The sequence below is a fragment of the Phascolarctos cinereus genome, unplaced genomic scaffold, assembly GCF_003287225.1.
Source record: "Phascolarctos cinereus isolate Bilbo 61053 unplaced genomic scaffold, phaCin_HiC Scaffold_4;HRSCAF=312, whole genome shotgun sequence".
NCBI lineage: Eukaryota > Metazoa > Chordata > Mammalia > Diprotodontia > Phascolarctidae > Phascolarctos > Phascolarctos cinereus.
The window spans coordinates 30,369,455-30,389,286 of NW_027555847.1; the positions used below are offsets into that span (position 1 = coordinate 30,369,455).

Genomic DNA, 19,832 nt, shown 5'->3' on the forward strand with positions numbered 1-19,832 from the left:
GGAAAGTTTTGCTTGACATTTTAATCTTCTTGCTTTCTTAATTACAGTATTTCATATAATTGAGGAACGGGAGACAAAAGGGACAAGGAAGCTCTTTGTAGCTGCCTGAAAAATATTATCACAGAACAGCTTCTGCCAAAAACTGCTTTAAAAAAAATGAAGACTCGATTCAAATCCCCCCTCTTGACTCAAAACCAAATCTGTTTGTCATTCCAAGGGTTAATCCCATTGAAACACATTTCATTTTATGATAGTTCCCCGTTTGAAATGATTTGGCAAGGCTTTAAATGTCAGAAAGAAAGACAGCATATTTTGCCAACAATTCATACAGTAGGCGGATAAGATGGCATCTTATCGGCTTGGCTAAATTGGCAATATCACAAAGATGAGGCAAGTGTAAGTTGTAAGAGTCCAGGATAACCTCTGGGAGCTATGTGGATGGATGGCATCAGTCCTGAACCACCCAATCCTAAAGGGACACATACAGTATTTTCAAGTCTGACAAAGGTTGGCAAAAGTGTTGCTTCAGTACATCAAGGCCTTCGCTTAAATATTTAAGGTATGAGTAAGAGCTATTCTGAGCACTTGGTTCTGACCTCGGAAGCCAGTCTGAACAAGAAGTCCATGGCTAAAAGACTCTGTAGGGTAACTGGGGTAAGCCAATCTGGGAAATCTTTTAAGTGACAGGGAGTTATTAGGATGCAGTTTAAAGCTTAACTTCACTCTGATGGGCAGATCCAAGTCAGGAATCTCTCTTTTAAAGGATGGCATAGAGTGGATGGGAATGGTTGTTCTTTAGTTGTTTCAGTCATGTATGACTTCGTGACCCCATTTGGGTTTTTTGGCAAAGATACTAAGAGTGGTTTGCCATTTCCTTCTCCAGCTCATTGAGAGATGAGGAAGCTGAGGCAAACAGGGTGAAGTGACTTGCCCAGGGTCACACATCTAGTAAGTGTCTGAGGCTAGATTTGAACTCATGAAGATGAGTCTTCTAGACTTCAGGTCTGGAATTCTATCCACTGCACCCACTAGTGGCCCAAATGGGAACATAGGATCACAAATTTAGAGCTGAAAGAAACCTTAGATGCCCTTGTAAATCTAACTACCTCATTTTATAGATGACGAAACTGAGGCACAAATAGGTTGAGAGACTTGACCAAGGTCACAGAGGTACTGTCTGAGATGGGTCGTGTAATATTCTATCTACCGTACCATACTGCCTTTCTAGATTGAAGAGAAAATAAAAAAAAATAAAAACACAGATATTCAAATCTAGTCACAGGAGTTTCCACTAGCTGTATGTGGAATTAGTTTCGATGCAAATTGTTTCTTCTTTGTACTTGTATCCCCAGTGGGTCAGCATAGTGCTTAGCATGTCATAAATAGGCACTTGACACATCCTCGGTGACTGACTAGCGTGTTATCCTATACCAAATCCTCTTGGCCAGAGAGAATTCCTGAATCTCACAGCCAGAAGAGATCTTGTTTTGGTTTGTTTGTTTGTTTTTTTGGCTAGGCAGTGGGTTTAAGTGACTTGCCGAGGGTCACACAGCTAGTAAATATTAGGTGTCAGAGGCTGGATTTGAACTCAGGTCCTCCTGAATCCAGGTCCGGTGCTCTATCTACTGTGTCACCTAGCTGCCCCTAGGAGAGATCTCAAGGGCCATCTAGTTCAACCCTCACCTAAGCAAGGATACCTTCTGCGACACACCAGACAAGTGCTCATTTGTTTTAATTCCATTCAATTCAATGGGATTCAGTAAGCATTTATTAAGCACCTACTATGTGCCAGGTGAGAGAAAGACCCCAGTGTCAGTCACTAAAATCTGTCTCTGACAAGTGACTGACTTATTGCCCCATGTGGTTGTCTAAGGCTCTCAGTGGTAGGAAAATTACCAATCTATACTGATAACAAACAATATCATGGGTCCAGATTGCACCCCCTGCCCCAAAAAAGAATGACAGGTAATGAGGAAACAGGAATGATAAAAAGAAACACTCCCCACCTTCAAGAAGCTTACATTCCACTGAATGAAACAATATGCACAGAGGTACATGAATATAAATCTGAGACAAAGGAATGGGGCACAGGCAAGTAGAAGGAGCAGGAACACCCCCTGGCAACCCTTCTGTTCTTGAAGTGCTCAGATATGGAGCCCCTGCCTCCCAAGGCAGCCTTTTCATTCTGGGATAGCTCTGATCATTATACAGAGATCGCCACACTGAAGAGCAGAGTCTCTCAGCAACAAAGCTTCAAATGTATCCTGAATCTGTCTGGGCTGGAATAAAGGAATATAATGGAATAATTATCTGAAAATCTGCCTTAGAAGCTCACAGAGGCAGAAAACGTCAGGGCTGGAAGAGACCTATATGATGACATTAGGGCAAACCTCTCTCGCCTGCCAAAGGAACTAGGACCCGGGAGTTCAAAGCGAATCAACATTTGACTTTTCTTAAAAACAAAAAACAAAAACACTTTTAATGTGTACTATGCCCTGCTTTTACTGCAATTACTTGTTTTACATGATTAAAGCTCACAAGATTTTGAAACATTCTTTAATTCCTCATCACAAAATTACACATTGCATTAGATATTAAATATACCTTGGATGAAGTCAATCTTCTTAAGTCTAGCCTTAATGACTGACTTTTATTTCCCAAGATTTAATCAGCAGTGATCGGAAAAAAAGAAAAAGGGTTCTTTGAAGAAGTGGGGGACTACAGGTGTTTGCATAATGAATACAGTGTGAGGCAAAGGTGCTGTGTTGGTAGGTTTTCCTGAATTGCTTTTTTCTCTTCCCTCCCTCTTAGTTCTTAGTTCTAAGGGGATAGATCAGGCACTAGGTGGTTCAGTGAACAGAGTAGCATCAGACCTGGAGTCAGGGAGACTCACCTTCATGAGTTCAAATCCGACCTCAGACAAGTACGTGCTGTATGACCCTGTGCAAGTCACTTCACCCTCTTTGCCTCAGTTTCCTCATCTGTAAAATGAGTTGCAAAAGGAGATGGCAAACCACTCCAGTATCTCTGCCAAGAAAACCCCAAATAGGGGTTTGAACCCATGAAGATGAGTCTTCTTGACTTAAGGTCTGGCACTCTATTGACTGTATCACCTATTCAAGGAGTCAGACATAACTAAAGAACAGCACCACAATAAAAAGGGGACAGATCAATGGGTGAAGGAGGGGGAAGTATATATATTCATAAATGAAGGTGATAAAGAAACAAAAGGTAACAATAGAGACATTTTAAAAGAAAAAATAAAGGACTATGGGAAAAAGAATGACATTTCAGTTAAGCATGTTGGTAATTTACACTTTCCATGTATTATTTCCCTTGATCCACCAACTGGGGGAGGGGGGGGTAAGTGGTATATGTAGAACTGTCCACATTTTCCAGGTGAGGAAACCAAGGCAACTTGGCCCAGTGCCTCACCGGGTCATTGGCAGAGTTAGCACTCTAACCAGGGCCTGTACTGTTTCCAGTTTACCAAGAGACGATCTGGAGTTGATCACTACGTTCAACAGAGGGAGTGAATCCAAAATATTCAGCAGCATAAAGTAGAGGATGTAATTAAGGCATTGAGGAAGGTCCCTGACAAACAGCCTAGGGAAGCAGTGAGGCACAGTCTAATCTGCCCAGGAAGACTCCATGTCCTGACTAAGTCAGCTGCCTAGAAAAAATCCCTCCCTGGCCTCATCACCGAGTGTGGGGCCTCCAAAGTTGGTTCGAGGAAGACAGTAGCAACCAGCTAATAACAGCAGTGGGACCACTTTCTACAATGATATTATGAAGAAAAACACCACCCTCTTCTACGCTCTTTGGCCCTGCCCATCGGATAAGAATCTTGCTTGAAGCTTCTGTTAACTGGGAAACTGGGAAACCTCTCATTTGTCAGCTAAGTGGCTATCTAGCACTGACAATCCATAATATCATCGCTGATGATTAACCATGGAAATTAACATCATTCTGCCTTCAACTCTCTTTTCTCCATTTAATTTTCTTTTTATTACTCAAAGACCCCCGTGTGTCTTACTTGCCAATCAGTTTAAAAAATATGGCTGGGGTAGAGGAGAAGAAAGGACAGAAATACTTCCTTTAGAGTGAAAAGAAAGAATGCCAAAAGACTTGGCCATTAGTTTCTACTCCTTTTCTTAGAAGCTTCATGACCTTGGGCAAGTCACAACCTCTCCAGATATCCACTTTCTCTTCTATAAAATAACAGGGCAGAGAGGCAACAGGCGCTTATTAAGCCCTGACTGGGTATGCCAGGCACATAGTAAATGCCAGGAATACAAATGCAAGCAGAAAAACGATGGAATATTGAAGGTTTCTACCCTCAAGAAGGATACATTCCTAATGGAGAAGACCTTGTGTTCCATGGAAGGGCTGAAGTGAATGAAGTTTGAGGCCCCTGATAGCTTGGACTCTGTGATCCTGTGATGGGATCTCATCTCTACCAGGACCTCAAAAAGCAGTAAGATAACAACAACAACAACAACAACAACAATAATAATAATAACAATAATAATAATTTTTAATAGATAAGTTGGGAAACCATCTGAAATCCTATGTGATCTCCTTCATTCTACCATTACTGAGGCTCTTATTTGGAATACATTGAGGAGAAGTCATCAGTCATTACATCTGCATTTATAAGGACTCATCCTTAGCGTGCCCATTCCCCTTTGGTCCAATGGTTCTCTGGGCTGAACAGGGCGCCCCAAAAGTCTCAGTTCCACTGGAAGCTTTAATAGCTGCACCCAGACTTTTGAAGCACTCTTTAAACCTTTATACTCTTTAAATTATTATAATAATAGCATTTGTACAGCATTGAGGGGACCTCCCTAGGTGACCTCTAAGGTCCCTCCCAACTCTAAAATGCACTGTTTCTTATGAGTGCCTTATCACAATGGCTTGGGTATCACTATCACTATATTATGCGTCCTCATCTGTTTAATGGGGATATTAATAGCAGCTACTTCACAATTGTTGTGAGGATCATGAGGCAATCTATGTAAAGTGCTTTGAAAATCTTAATGCCAGTCAAAGCATTAATTAATTACTAACATATTAAGTATAACATATTAACGCAACTAATTAATAACTTCCTACGTGCCTGGTGCTGCACTAACTTCTGCGGGTACATATAAAAGCAATAAACTGTTTCTGCCCTCAACCAGCTCAGTTTATTAGGGGAAGACAACACCCAAAAGGGAACTGGAAGGTGGGGGTTGGGGGCAGGCTGCGGTGCTCAGAGATGCCCAGCACAGGGATGCAATGCTAAAGAGGGCTGAAGACTGGCCAGCCTGGGCCCCTCCCCAAAACGGAAGGCCTAGGAGGATTCACCAAGGAAGAAGGAAGCCAGCACAGCAGAGGCATGTCCTGGGATGAGAACGCTGCAAGGGTTGAAGGATGCTTCCGGGGAATGAATCCAGCTGAGGCACCATGTCGGAAAAATCTGAAGCATCCAAAGCAGAGCCAGGAGGGGAAGGCACCATATAAACACTCTGTCTCATTACTGTGTATTGAGGATGAATGTATTATCTCCAGCCATTTGGGTTTGATTTTTTTTTAAACTTACACCTAAGATCTAAACCAAGCCCAGAAGACCTAATTAATACAGCTAACTACAATCTGCTACCTGACTTGAGAGACCTCAAATTTTCACAAGAAAAAGTCGAAAACCGATAAACATGGTGGTGCAGTCAACACCAATGAAACTCCCTAAGAGGCCTTTAGCAAGACATGTTTCTTCAGAGAGACAGTGACGGAAGACATTATCCCAATAGGCATTTTAATTATCATAATATATGTATGGACAACTGCCGTTTCTGCTTGGATAAGGCATTTTCAGAGATGGATGGGGGAAAAACAAAACCAGAAAGCCATTTTCTTTAATTTTTCAACCTTTGCTGCTACACTCAAGACTAAACTTGGATTCTTCTCCAGGGTATAAAGGAGACCCTGAGTTCTCTACGGTTCTGCCCACGGGGGTCAGGCTTTGGGCAGACCTGCCAATCTGGCGAGGCTCCAGGTCTACGGACCATGTCTCCGTCATCTGAGGGCCAGCTCAGATCAGGGATGGGAGGCTCATCACTCAAAGCTGATGATTGTTAAGCCACAGAAAAATCCAGAAGATCCATCTACTACAACATAGAGGGATTGAACAAAAGCTTTTCTGCTCCCCATCATTCGTCAGAGGCAGCCAGGTACATAGTGGTTAGAGCGTTGACTTGGTGTCAGGAAGACGCCCTCATGCATACGCTTACTGGATATGGGTGACGATGGGCAAGTCACATAATTGATCTCTGTTACCCTCAATTTCCTTAACTAGAAAATGCAGATAATGGGGATAGGATCAAATTTTTGTGAGAATCAAATGAAAAAATGTTTGCAAAGGGCTTAGCACAACTATGCTGGCCCATAGTTGGCATTATATAAATGCTAGCCATCATTATTAGTTATTATTGCTATTACTATTTCTTGAATTGAATTGGCCAGGTCACACAAGTAGCAAGTAAGAGACAGAATTTGAACCCCAGTCTTTTGATTTCAACTACAATCCTCTTTCCATGCTACTATGCTGCTCATAGTAACTGTGAACTACTGAATAGCAAAGGAATAAAGATGATTCTGATTCTAAAACTTAGACCAAATATTCCACTCTGAATTTCCAGAGGGCCAAGTCAGTGGTAAGAAGTCAGGCTAAGAATTTCTGTTCAGCCAATGAATTTCTCATTTCTTTATTTTTGGCTTCAGAAAGTTGTCCTGAGTTCCTTCAAATGCCACAGCTCCCCACCGCTTAACAATCAAAACAGATATCCTTAGAATTGGAGGCAAACTCCCATTATTCCAACAGAGAATATAGAAAATGAAAGGACTACAAGGTAGGCTGGAGATAAGAGGTCTGAGAAGGTAAAGACATGACTTATAAGTCAACTCACTCTACTCCAACCCAGTTCGATGTCCTCAAATTCCCTCTTTGGAAAAGAAGGAATTTTGATTTTACTAATGATACTTAGCCCCAAATGTTAAATCTTTAGTTTGAAAAAAGATTAAGGGTTATTCTTTATTAATAATTCTTAGAAATTACATTTTGAAAAATGAAATGCATAAACTGTGTCATTTTGATATCATAATAAATTTGAATTCATAGGATCATACTGTGGAACAATGAATTTAGATCCAGATCCTTAGAGGCCATCTACCTGTAGTCGAACTCTCTTCATTTGACAGAAAAAGAAACTGAAGTCCAGAGTGGCTAAGAGACTTATGGTGGCAAGAGGAAGACCTCGGGATTTGAACCTAGGTCTTCTGACTTCAAATCCAGAATGCCTTCCACTGTACCATGGCTGATTGCTTACAACTACTTTCTAGAGTTGTCTTCTTCAGCTAAAATGTTATTTAGATTCAATATATATTATTGTACTTGTGCTATCTATGATGGAAATAAAAGTTGATGGAGATTCCAAAAACCCAGCTCCAAGTTGTGCCACACATTCCTCTGTAATCTTTTTACTAACATTACTAGGACTCAGGGATGAGATTAGTATGATATAAAGTTAATATAGAGTTCAGAAAGCATCATGGCCAAGCCCTTTATTTTACATAGGAGGAAAAAAAAAGAAAGGTCATGTGACTTCACTAATATCTCACATGTGGTTAAGTGGCAGAAAGGTCTCAAACAAATCTGAGCTGAGACTTGTCCAAGAGAGAGGAAGGCAGGAAGAGAAGAAGAAAAGAGAGGAAGAAGGGAGGCAGGGAAGGAAGAAGAGGGAGAGAGAGAAAGAGGGGGGAAGGAAGGAAGGAAGGAAGGAAGGAAGGAAGGAAGGAAGGAAGGAAGGAAGGAAGGAAGGAAGGAAGGAAGGAAGGAAGGAAGGAAGGAAGGAAGGAAAAGAAAAGAAAAGGCATTATATGGATTTCTTATGTGCCAAGTGCTATTGATACAAATGAAAAAGGAAGAATGTCCCTGCCATCTTGAATCTGACTTCTGACAAGAGACCTGGGGGAGTAGGGTCCAGAGAAGAGAATTGTGGTCTAGGAATCCTTGGAGTGGTGAGTGGAATGGTGGGCATTAGCATGCCCTTTCCAGAGACTAGTATAGTGTCATTTTGATTCTACTTCTCTCTCTTTCCAGAGGGAATGGTATGGGTCAATGGATGGTAAGTCGGGAGGACCTGTATTCAAATCTCACTCCAGATACTCATTATTTCTATGACCCAGGGAAAATCATTCCACCTCTCTGGGCCTCAGTTTCTCCTATGTAAGCTGAGTGGTCTGGTCATTTATGACCTCTGAAATCCGATCTAGCTCCTGATCCATGACCCCATGATCCTAAGGCAGGCGGGAGGGGACAGCAGCAGCAATAGCAGAATGAAAACCTGGGTGGCAATTTAGAGTCTTCATGATTTGAGGGGAGAAGCTGGGCGGAAGGAGGGGGAGGCACAAAAAATCACAAAACCAAGTAGAAACACTGCAATCTGCTCTGCCGGACAGGATTATTGCCCACATCAGTGAAATCACTGTCCCTGAAGTGCTGACTTGCCATCCTAACACCCTGAGGTGCTAACTATATGTATTTGACTATCTGACAGTGGCTTATCTGCATTTCAGCTTTTCTATGTGGAATAGAGGCAACCCTTTCTCACTCCTAGAAGGAGATGCCTAGAGGAAAAGCTGACCCAGGAACAGGAAGAAAGAGTATTAAGAGTTGAAAGTGAGAAGAATGGTACTCCAGAACGAGTAGTAAACTGAGAGCCAAAGGACCAACTGCTTCTTAGAATTTGTGTGACCTTGGAACAGTCAAGAAAGGCCTCCATTTCCTCAGATATAAAATGGGCAAAGGGGAGAGGAACAGCATTGGATGACTCCTTAGGGCCCTTCTACCTTGAAATCAATAAGCCTTAGAGGCCATCTACTCCAAATGGCCATCCAGGTTGGCAATCCTTCCCACAATGCCCTTGAGAGAATGTCATTCATCCTCTGCTTGAACACTTCCAATGCCCTTACCTTTAAACTAGTATAAAGAGGTAGGTCTTCAAGATGAATGTAACCTAAACTCACATCTTTTTGAAAACAAGACAAAATGAAAGGAGCTACCTATTTTGTGAGGTCACATCTCCAAATGCCTTTTGGACACCTCAATCTAGACCGAGGCCACATGGCCTCGAGGATGCAGGCTCCTCACCCCTGATCTACGTGCTCTATAAACTCAACATGTCCAGAACAGAGAGCATTTCTTTCTCCTGGACACTTCTGTCTTCCAGAGTTGCCTGTTACTGTTGAGGGCACCATCGCCCTTCCCAGTCACCCAGCTTCACAACCTCGGTGTTCTCCTTGATTCCTCAGGCACACTCACCCTCTACTTCCATATCTTTTTGTTGTTGTTTTTCAATTGTTTCAGTCATGTCCAAGTCTTCCTGATGCATTTGGGGTTTTCTTGGCAAGGATACTGGAATGCTTTACCACTTCTTTCTCCAGATCATTTTACAGATGATGAAACTGAGGTAAACGAGGTTAAGTGACTTTTCAAGGGTCACACAGGTAGTAAGTGGCTGGATTTGAACTCAGGTCTTCCTGACTCCAGGCCCAGCCCTCTATCCACTGTGCCACTGAGGCTGACTCTATCTTTTTTTTTGGTTCTCCATTTCACAACATCTCTCCTGTATGTTTCCTCCTCACCACGCATGCAACCTCCCACCCTAGCTCAAGCCCTCATCACCTCTCGTCTGGATGATTGCAATAACCTATTGCCTTATCTCCCTGGCTCAAGTCTTTCTCCATTCTATCCATCCTTCACTAAGCTAGTTGCCAAGGTGGTTTTCTTAAATCAGAGGTCTGACCATGTCACTCCCTTGCTCAATGAGCTGGATGGGACCCAATCATCTTCAGAATCAAATAGAAAGCTCTTTGTCATTTAAAGCTCATCATAACCTGGTGCCTTCCTACCTTTCCAGTCTTCTTACATTTCATCTTTTCTATTTTATGATCCACCTACAATGGGCTCTCTATGTCCCATCTCACTGCTCTTCCACTGGTTGAACCCATTTTTGGCATGCTCTTCCCCTTCATCTTTACTTCTTCAATTTCCTTGTCTTCCTCAAGAATCAAGAGAAAGCCCATCACCTGCAGGAGGACTTTCCCTACCTCCCAATCCATGCACTAATGCCTTCTCTTTTCCTTTTACTTCTTATCTATTCTGTATCTATCTTTCAAGCAGTTATTTGTATGTTTTCATCATATAAGCCCACTGAGAACAAGGACCATGTTTTTGCCTTGCTTTGTACCACCATCATTTAGCACAGTGCCCGACACATAGTAAACACTTAATAAAAGTTTGTTGATAATAATAGTTATTAGCACTTATATGGTACTTTAAGGTTTTCAAAGACTGTAGAACCTGACCTAATCTAGGTCAACTATGAGAAGATGCCCTTTTTCTGAGCCACTGCTTCCCATCTAGATATCAACAGTTGTTCATATTTTAGAAGGAGGAGGAGGGGGAGGAGGAAAAGGAAGAGAAGGAGGAGGAAGAGCAGGAGGAGGGAGAGGGCGAGGGAGAAGGAGGAGAAGGAGAAGAAGAGAGGAGAGGAGGAGGAGGAGAGAGGAGAGGAGGAGAGGAGGAGGAGAGAGGAGAAGGAGAAGGAGAAGGAGAAGGAGAAGGAGAAGGAGAAGAGAAGGAGAAGGAGAAGGAGAAGGAGAAGGAGAAGAGAAGGAGAAGGAGAAGGAGAAGAGAAGGAGAAGGAGAAGGAGAAGGAGAAGGAGAAGGAGAAGGAGAAGGAGAAGGAGAAGAGGAAGGAGAAGGAGAAGGAGAAGGAGAAGGAGAAGGAGAAGGAGAAGGAGAAGGAGAAGGAGAAGGAGAAGGAGAAGGAGAAGGAGAAGGAGAAGAGGAGAAGGAGAGAGGAGAAGGAGGAGGAGAAGGAGGAGGAGAAGGAGAAGGATTATTTCTACAACATGCAGGGAATTAAACTACTCATGATTTTCTCAAGGAACTTACACTCACATTCTGCCCTTTTTCTTAATGGCCTGTTCTGGGATACGAGTAGGCCAAGTAGATGTGACGACATGTAGGCTTGTTGGAAAGTTTGTTTTGTTTTTTTAAGTCTCGACATTCTTGTTCAGCAATTATGAAGACAGCCAAATCTCTCCAACAAGAAAGAACAAGGCATCACTGTTTTCTTTTTTAGCCTTTAACTAACATGGGGTGTAAAGGGCAGCTATGGGTCAAGATATTCAGAGTTAATGTCAAATATCTAGTATTTCCAATTGAATAATAATTCATGACAAGGCAAAGGATCCCATGGCAATGACAGAAAATAGATAAAAAACAGGCATTAGCAAGCCAAAGAACGGAGGAAAAATAGCTCCCCAGGATGTCTAACTTTAGCCTTTACATTAAACAAAAATATTGAAGGAAAAAAAAAAGAAGACAGATCCGGACAATACTGGCCTCCTGAGGATTTCCAGATCAAAAGCCCAAGGTCCAGGAACAATGTATTTAGCTCTGGATGATTTAAAGGAGGAGGTATATCTTAAAGACAGGTGGGCCTCAATTCAAATCTGCTGTGGGGAAAAGCCGATTTTTTAAAAAATTGATATGATATAGATATATTATAAATCAGAACAACCATCCACTTTGGTACAAGAGCATTCCTCAATAATATCCATGGGCAGTTTTCTTCTGCAAAATGTAGCCAGAGTAGTCATTCCCCAAGAGAACTATCACAAAGCTGTGCCTTTTCACTGCCTTTCCCCATATATGAAACATTCTCCCTCTGCCCTTCCACCTCCTGGCTTCTCTGGCTTTCTTCAAGCCTCAGTTAAACCCATCCTCTCTCTGCAGAAGGTCTTTCCCAGTCTTTCCTCAACCCCCCATCCCCACCTTTAGATTGCCTTCCATTGATTCTGTAAATATCTTCTTTACATCTAGGTTTGGTTTTTTTTGCATGCTGTCTCCCCCTGAGGATGTACCCTTGAGAGCAGAGACTGTCTTTACCTAAATGTTTCATAGTATATTGTAAATGCTTAACAAATACTTTTTTGTCTGACTGACTGACCTGTCAATCAAAATCAGAAGTGGGGTGCCAAAATCAGCATCTGAGCATCTTTGGTCCCCTGAATTTTGCAATGGGGTGAATGTCAGGCTACTAACCAGCCCTTCTGCCTTTCTCTCCTACCCCAGTAATGCACTGCAAACCTGTCACCAAGCTCAGGAAAGTCTGCTCTTGTTGGCACTCTTTAAAGTACCTGAAAATTCCATGAAGTAAGAGAATTTACTTGGCTCATTGGGCATAATGTAGTCCAATCCATCATTCACCAATTTAAAGCTGCAGACTAAATGACTTCCTTCCTCCAAAAAGTTCAAATTAGGACTCACTCTATACACAAGCCTATGTATGTGCTTTCCACAATTTTTATGTACTTACCTCGGATGTACTTTCATTAAAGGTCTGCTAAGTATCTCACAAATATTCTAGCTTAACAAATTCATTTTTCTCCAGTTTCACTGCATCTTTATTTGTTTAAGTTTTGTCATGGGTAATCTATTGCACCAAAAAGAAAAAAAAATGGTCTTTAAAAAGATGTAACCGTGCAAAATGGGAAGTCATTATATGACAGTCAGGGGCCACCGCAATGATGCTATGTATGAGAGACATCCCTGTACAGTGAGAAAAGAGGCTGGATCTGAAAGGCAGAAAAATCTGGGTTCAAATTCCAGCTCTACCACTTATTTACCTAGGTGACCATGGGTAAGTTAGTTCATAAAAATAATGATGGTAGTAACTACCATTTATATAGCACTTTAAAGTTTTTAAGTCTTTCCATCTTACCTATCTTGTTTGGGGCTCACAGCAATCCTGTGAGGTAGGTACTATTATTATCCCCAAATTACAAATATGTAAACTGAGGCTAAGTGACCTCCAAGAGCTACCCAGCTAGTTAATGGATGAGGCAGGATCCTGACTCACACATACATGTTAAACCAGGATTCCAAATACAACTTCTATACAGCCAGCTGCCCACCTGCTTTAGGCCTCAAGGTCCTTATCTAGAAAATAAAGGGATTAAACAGGATGTCTTCCAATGTCCCTTTCAAATCTATGGTCCTATGAGCCTATAAATAGCCATCTATGTCTCATAAAAGAAAAATCGTTTCAGGTAAAATTAAGATAACTGCTAAAGAGGAGGATTTTACCTAAACTAGTCCAACTACCATAAATTAGTCCACTGAGTTTATGTTGGAACCAGCTCTGCTAGGGTTAAATTACTGGGGTTTTAACCAGTTCAAAACAGTGCCACTGAGTGCATTTACCACTGGGAATAGCGTCAGAAACCTGTCAATGGGCCAAACTTTATGACTGAGATGAAATGAAATGCAAAGAAATTGACTTGTTTAAATACATGAAAAGCCATCTTTCAGCTAGAATGTGTGAAGCACCTACTATGTGTCAGGCACTGTGCTAAGCACTGAAAGTTTATATAATTCATGTAATCTCAATTTTAATTTCTCCATCCTGTAAATCCATGGCTAAATTCATCATCTTTCTATTTATTAATAATCGTTTCTCTTTTGCAGGTAAGTTGACAATATCCTGAGCCAGACTGGTTTGTATATCCTGCTCATACATTTCTGGGGTTGTTGCGCTCTTTGGTCAAAGTTAACTCTCCCCATCTCTCACCTACTGCCAGACACCAAAGGGCTGTGGTCGAACCCTAGTTAAGAATTATGGGAAGAATTACAAAAGGGTAATAAAAGTGACGAGTTTCCGCCCCTGATGTGAGCAGATGAAAGCTATCTGCTCTGGCTTTTCTCTGTCTCTCAGGGACCTGTTTAAGAATACCGTCGTCATGTAGAATTTATGAGCTCTTGGGAAAACCGTTCACAAAAATTCTAAGGAGCAGTTCAGATGATGCTTCCCTTCCCTTCCCATTCTTAGAATCTAAAGCCATAAACAAGTCCACCTTCCCAGACGTGGAAACAGAATTTTAGGGAGGAGAAAAGACTGGCCCAAGAGGTCACATAAGTAGCCAGTGGAGGAGGCAGGATTTGGGTCTTGTCTCCATGGCAAGTGACAGAATTTCCTGTTAGGAATTCTATGATGGAATTGGTGTTTCCCCTCGTGGTCTGAATGTCCACGTCAGCAACCGACCTCCTGATTTTGGTAACAACCAAGTCCAGTATAACATGTCTTCTCTTGTTTTCCTCTACACTTTGAAGACTAAAGTTATCATTAAGGTTCCACAGCTAAGACCAAGTGAAGGAACTGGGAATATTTAGCTTGAAGAAGAGAATGTTAAACAGCAACGTTATAGCTATGTTCAAGCATCTGAAGGATGGGCAAGCAAAAGAGATTAGGTTTCAGTTTGCTTGCCTTCACAAGGTAGAGGCAATAAGGAGATGTTGTGGAGAGGTGGATTTAATAAAGAATAACTTCTTTCTAATTAGAGTTATGCCAAAGTTGATTTGGCACATGGCCTTAGAAGGTAGTGGGCTCCCCTTCATTACAGAGGCTGGATTCCCAATTCTGAAACATGTTTTGATTAATTTCTTTCTGAGTTTGCAAATTAGACTAAATGGTTTCTAAAGATTCTTCCTCCTTTGAGCTTCTAGGCAACATTCACAAAGGTCTTAAGGTTCAAACTTAGCTCATTAATTTAATTGATGGGAAAACACCCCAAAAAACATTCCACAGAAGAACTGCATGGCACTACTGCCTCAGTTTGGCAATGGGATTATTAAAAGAGTAATAAAAGGGAAAAAAAAAGTTTTAATAGCAATCCTCATTCCTAAGTTGATGGATCACTTCTTTGGATTTTATTAGTAAAAAGAAAACAGAATTTGACAACACTGATTCAGAAGAAAGATTTCCAGATGATGTCACCAGCTCCCATATGGAAATTTTATCCCAATCAACAGGGAAAGTCACTGCCTTGACGTGTGAAGCCCACATTCTACCCCTAAATGATTTTCCAAAATGGCATTGCCAGGAGCCAACCCTGGACTGAGGCCGGGTGGTTACACCCTGCCTGGCCCTTGAGTTCCACCCCATACTGAGGAACTGGTAATACTAATACAATTCTTGACTCATGGACAGCCAGGATCCCAAGTCAACAGCCATTCTCTCTCCCTTCCATTCATGTGGCCTTGCTCAGATCATACTCAGGAGGGTTTTCATTTTCTTGCAATTTTTTTTTAACTAAGTTAAGCCAGATTTTTTGAAAGAAGAAATTTAAATCACCAGGAAACATATACTTCTCTCACAAGGACATCAATTCTATTCACAGCTGAGGTTCAAGCACAAAGTCTACCAACACTACAGTGCGTCATGTGTCACATCCATAATCCATCCATCCACAGAGTGAAAGAGGGGCAGAAAGGAGATTTAGAATGAGAAAAGGAAAGGAAGCCCCTCAAGGGACAAGCTGCCTAAAATGTAGATTATTTCAGTGGAGAGAAATAATAAAAAGGCAGAACTAGCAGCAAAGACCTGAGTTGGAACTATCATCAAGAGGGACTGTGGCCAGAACATCAAGGATAGAGCCAAATACCCCTATTATTCACAACCAGAGAAAAAAAAAAAAAGAAGAAGAGCATATGTGAACACTGTTGAGGTTTTCACACCATACTCCCATCTCGGAAAAGCAACAGCCGGAAAGAACTACATTGGGTAGTAGGGGAAGGCGGGGGAGGGGAGAGAAGGGGGAAAGAAGCTGAAGTCACTCTGTGGACTTCAGCAACTAAAATGCAATAGAAAAATTGAAAGATTATGAGACACATGTACAAACTATATCAAATTGCCTCCTCAAGGAGTGGGGAGAGGAGGGAGGGAAAGAATTTGGAACTCAGAATTTTAAAAAACAAATGTTAAAATTTTTTGTTTACATGTAATTGAAAAAAAAATTAAAATAGGAAGGAAGGAAGGAAGGAAGGGAGGAAGGGAGGAAGGAAAAAACTATAAAGGAGGAAAGACTACCTCCACACCATATAGCCTCTAGTCTTACCATCACTTCAACCATTTCTACTCTGGAAACTTGGACTATGCCCTTAGGAACTTCAGTTGGTGGAGAGGTCACCTTCTTCCTTGCCTTTTCAGGGCCCAGGCCTCTAGAACAATTCCAATGACATTCTATAACATGCCAACCCCAAGGTAACACTCTCCTCCATTTCCTAATCCTCTTTCATGTGCTATCTTCTCCCGTCACACTATAAATTCCTTCAACATAAATATCTAGCTTGTCATATGCCCTGTACTTAACACAGTACCTATAGATAATATATCGTAAGTTAAGCAAATAAAAAGGCGCTCTCGCACTTGCGCGCTCGCTCTCTCTCTCTCTCTCTCTCTCTCTCTCTCTCTCTCTCTCTCTCTCTCTCTCTCTCTCTCTCCCCTTCCCCCCAAGGAGACTCCTCTTGGGAAGAAGCATTCATCCTTTCCTCTCTTCCTAATTATCCTGGCTAACTAGGCTCTCAGGACCATTGTTTCTTCATACTTGACAGCCAAGAAAGCTGATTTCTGGAAGGTGGGAGGACAGTGGACCTCAGAGATTACTTTATTCAATCACCACATTTTCCAGAACCCAGAGTTAATGTCTCAGTAGACACTAGAACTCACATCTCCTACCTCCCAGCCCTTTGGTCTTTCAATCTGGTCACCTGAGATATTGAACTGGCCCTTCCCAAGCAGTAACTCCTGCTATCATGACTCAAACCAAGCAAAAGACTGAGCCCCCCAGTCCTATCCAGGAGCTCTCTGGCCCTAAGCCCACCAAAGAGGGTAGCCTCATCAAGAAGCAGCAGAGTAAACATTTAATAAATCCATGTTGACTTAACCTGTGCTGGGTTGGGCATGTGTGCATTACCATATGTTTTGATGCTGCACCCTGAGGACCATAAGACCTTTTCAATTGATTGTCAGATTAAACCCTCTATATGTACTATTTCACTCCATAAGAATGTGAGATACATGAAAACAAGACTGTCTTGCTTTTCAATTTGTGAACTTTGCATTGTGCTTTGGACATAGTAAGACTTTAATAAGTACTTATTCATTCATTCTTTCTTTCTTTCATGTTACTCGTGCCACCTGGAGAAGTGTGGGCTCCTGGTGTCGAGGAAGAGGAGTGCTCAGGCCTGGGGCTTCCTCCCTTTCTCTAAGCTCATGCCAGCCTTCTCTCTCTGCCTGGCATTCTCACCACCCCATTACTGGGCTCCATCCCAGGGAAGCAGCCCTACCATTAACACTTTCTGCGTTGTTGTTTGTCCTTCATTCTGAAAGAGGACCAATGACATCATGTCTTGACTTGCACATGAACTGAACGTGAGTAGGGCAGAGCTGCCCAAAGTTGTCAGCCTTGCTCTCTCCTCTAGAAAACACCTTCCTTAGAGAAGTACAAATACTGTCAATCTACGTCCTCTCAATTTCCTGCCCTGGAACAAAACCCACCACCCTCTCCTCGTCACCCTTAGTTACTCCTCCATGAATAAATAAAACCCATCTGGCCAGAAGACTCTATTATCTCTTTCTGGGTACCTTTGCCCAGAAAGGTCACTATGCCAAAGACTGAAAAAATGAAACTTGAAAAAGACTCTTTTAAGGATAAATGTTCAAGGAAACATGATCAGTTCCATCCACTACAGTGTTGATTAAAAATACAAGCCATAAATTGATCTAGACAAGACATTAGAAACCACTAATGCCAAGGCAAAATGAATCCCCCTAGATTCCCAAGGGGAGAATTGAATGAACTCAGAGGTATTTCCCATCTCGACATTCTGTGGGTCAAGCAAAGGCTGAGTCTCAGTTGGTGACAGGTGAGGTTGAGATGTGTGTGAGATGATGAAGACAGATGGAGATGTGAGCTACTTCTCTTCCTGAGCTGGCCAAATGGGAAAACCTTCCAAACGCCATATGGCAATGACGGCATGGCTCTGCCTCCTAAAAGCATGGAAACGCAAGCTCCAATTCCACCCATTTGTTCCTTAAAGTATCGCACTTCCAAATGTAAAATGAATGCCTAGTCCCTCTCAAGACAAACTTGAATTCCCAAGAGTAGCTACCAATGCAATGGCCTGGAACACTGGGACAGCCTCCTCTTCGGTTTTCTAACCTCCAGTCCTTCCTCTCTGCAATCTCGCCTCCATGCAGCTGCCAAAGTGATATTTCTAAATCAAAGCATAGTCTGACCATGTCATTTCCCAGTTAGAAGCTCCTATGGTTCCATAGGGCCTTAGTGATAAAGCTTTCAAGCTGGCAGGAACCTTAAAAGCTATCTAGTCTGACTCCTTCACTTTATGTGTGAGGAAAAGGAGCCCCAGATATGTGAAGTGATTTGTCCACCATAGGTCAAAAAGCCCAGCAGTTTTCATGCTCTCATGAGAGAGGAAGGGAGGGAGGGAATGAGGAATAGAGAGAGCTGAGGGGAAGAAGACAGCCGGAAGGAAGGAAGGAAGGAAGGAAGGAAGGAAGGAAGGAAGGAAGGAAGGAAGGAAGGAAGGAAGGAAGGAAGGAAGGAAGGAAGGAAGGGAGGAAAGGAGGCTGCATTCTAGGAATTGATCATTATCTACACTGGCTTTCAAAGACCAAATTGTTTAGAAAAACAAAACTATATCCATCTAAATGAAGCCATGATGAGCCATAGGCTCACCTGACTACATCTCCAAGGCTATTTCTCAAGCTCTTCCACCAACATTACAGACCTCTATCCATCCAGCCTGCCAATTCTTCATGCATCTTTCCAAGTCACCCTGCAAATCATCCCAAGTAGACAAAGGACCTTCTGTTCTCATGCTTTCGACACTGCCCACAGGCTGCCCATTGGTTATTCTACATTCTCTCTACATGACCAGCTCATCATTCCATTCTTCCAGAGGACATCACGTTGAATTACGTTATAATGTGCCCACTCCTTGATCAATGGACAAGGCTCCAAGATCTAGAGCAGTAACAGCTAACTTAACATTTGTAGGCTGTCAAAAAACTATGCCACTCAGCATCCTTTGCCCCTTCCTCTTCTACTCTGCCATCATCACCCAGGGGGCAGAAGGAGGATGCTAGGGCCCAGGGCCATTTTGTATTTTCCTTTGTTTCCCAGGTTATCATGGCCAAAGAACCCACCAAGGAGGGGGCAGCCCGAGGATAAGAAGTCTCCACATACTTAAACTCTCCTTGGAAAGCCCACAGACTCTCTTGCTGGGATCGATCCACAAACTCTTATAGTTTGCTGTGTGCCACATACTTTGCTAAATTTTGGGACTACAGAGAAAGAGAAAACACAGTCCTTTCCTTCAAAGAGTTTATAACATGAGAAAGATTTGTTTATAAATCAGCACGTATAAGAAAAGGACAACAGTACATGGAAAGTAATCTTAGAGGGGATGGCAGGAGCATTTGGGGGTCCTCTCCAGTATGGCAGAACCAGCATGGTCTTCCAGAACCTAAGGTCCTTCCCATGCTATGACAAGGAATACAGTTCATTCATTTAGTGAAGAACTGCCTCCTCTCTCTCCTGACCCAACTCTCTTTTATAAACTCACTATGAAGGAAGGGAGTATAGTATAATAAAATGAATATTGGGTCTGGTATCAAAGGACCAGGGCTTAAACCTCGCCTTTGATGCTGCCTATATGACCCTGGGAAAGTCCCTGAACCACCTGGGCCTCAGTTTCCTTGTCTGTAAATTGAAGGGTTTCCGAGGCCCTTTCCAGTTCTAGATTGATGATACCATGGCTGTGATGCCATGATGGGTTTTCTTAAAGTGAGGCACACTAGTATTTGTTATCCAGTATTGGGATTCCAGCCTAAGAAAACCTTATTGTCTTTTGGCTTCTT

The 19,832-nt window shown here is 42.2% G+C and overlaps 1 protein-coding gene across 21 annotated transcripts in view; it reads right to left on the bottom strand.

Moving 5' to 3' along the window:
- Positions 1-19,832, bottom strand: part of MAGI1 (membrane associated guanylate kinase, WW and PDZ domain containing 1) — a 711,509-nt gene that overhangs the window by 456,049 nt on the left and 235,628 nt on the right. The window lies entirely within an intron of this gene.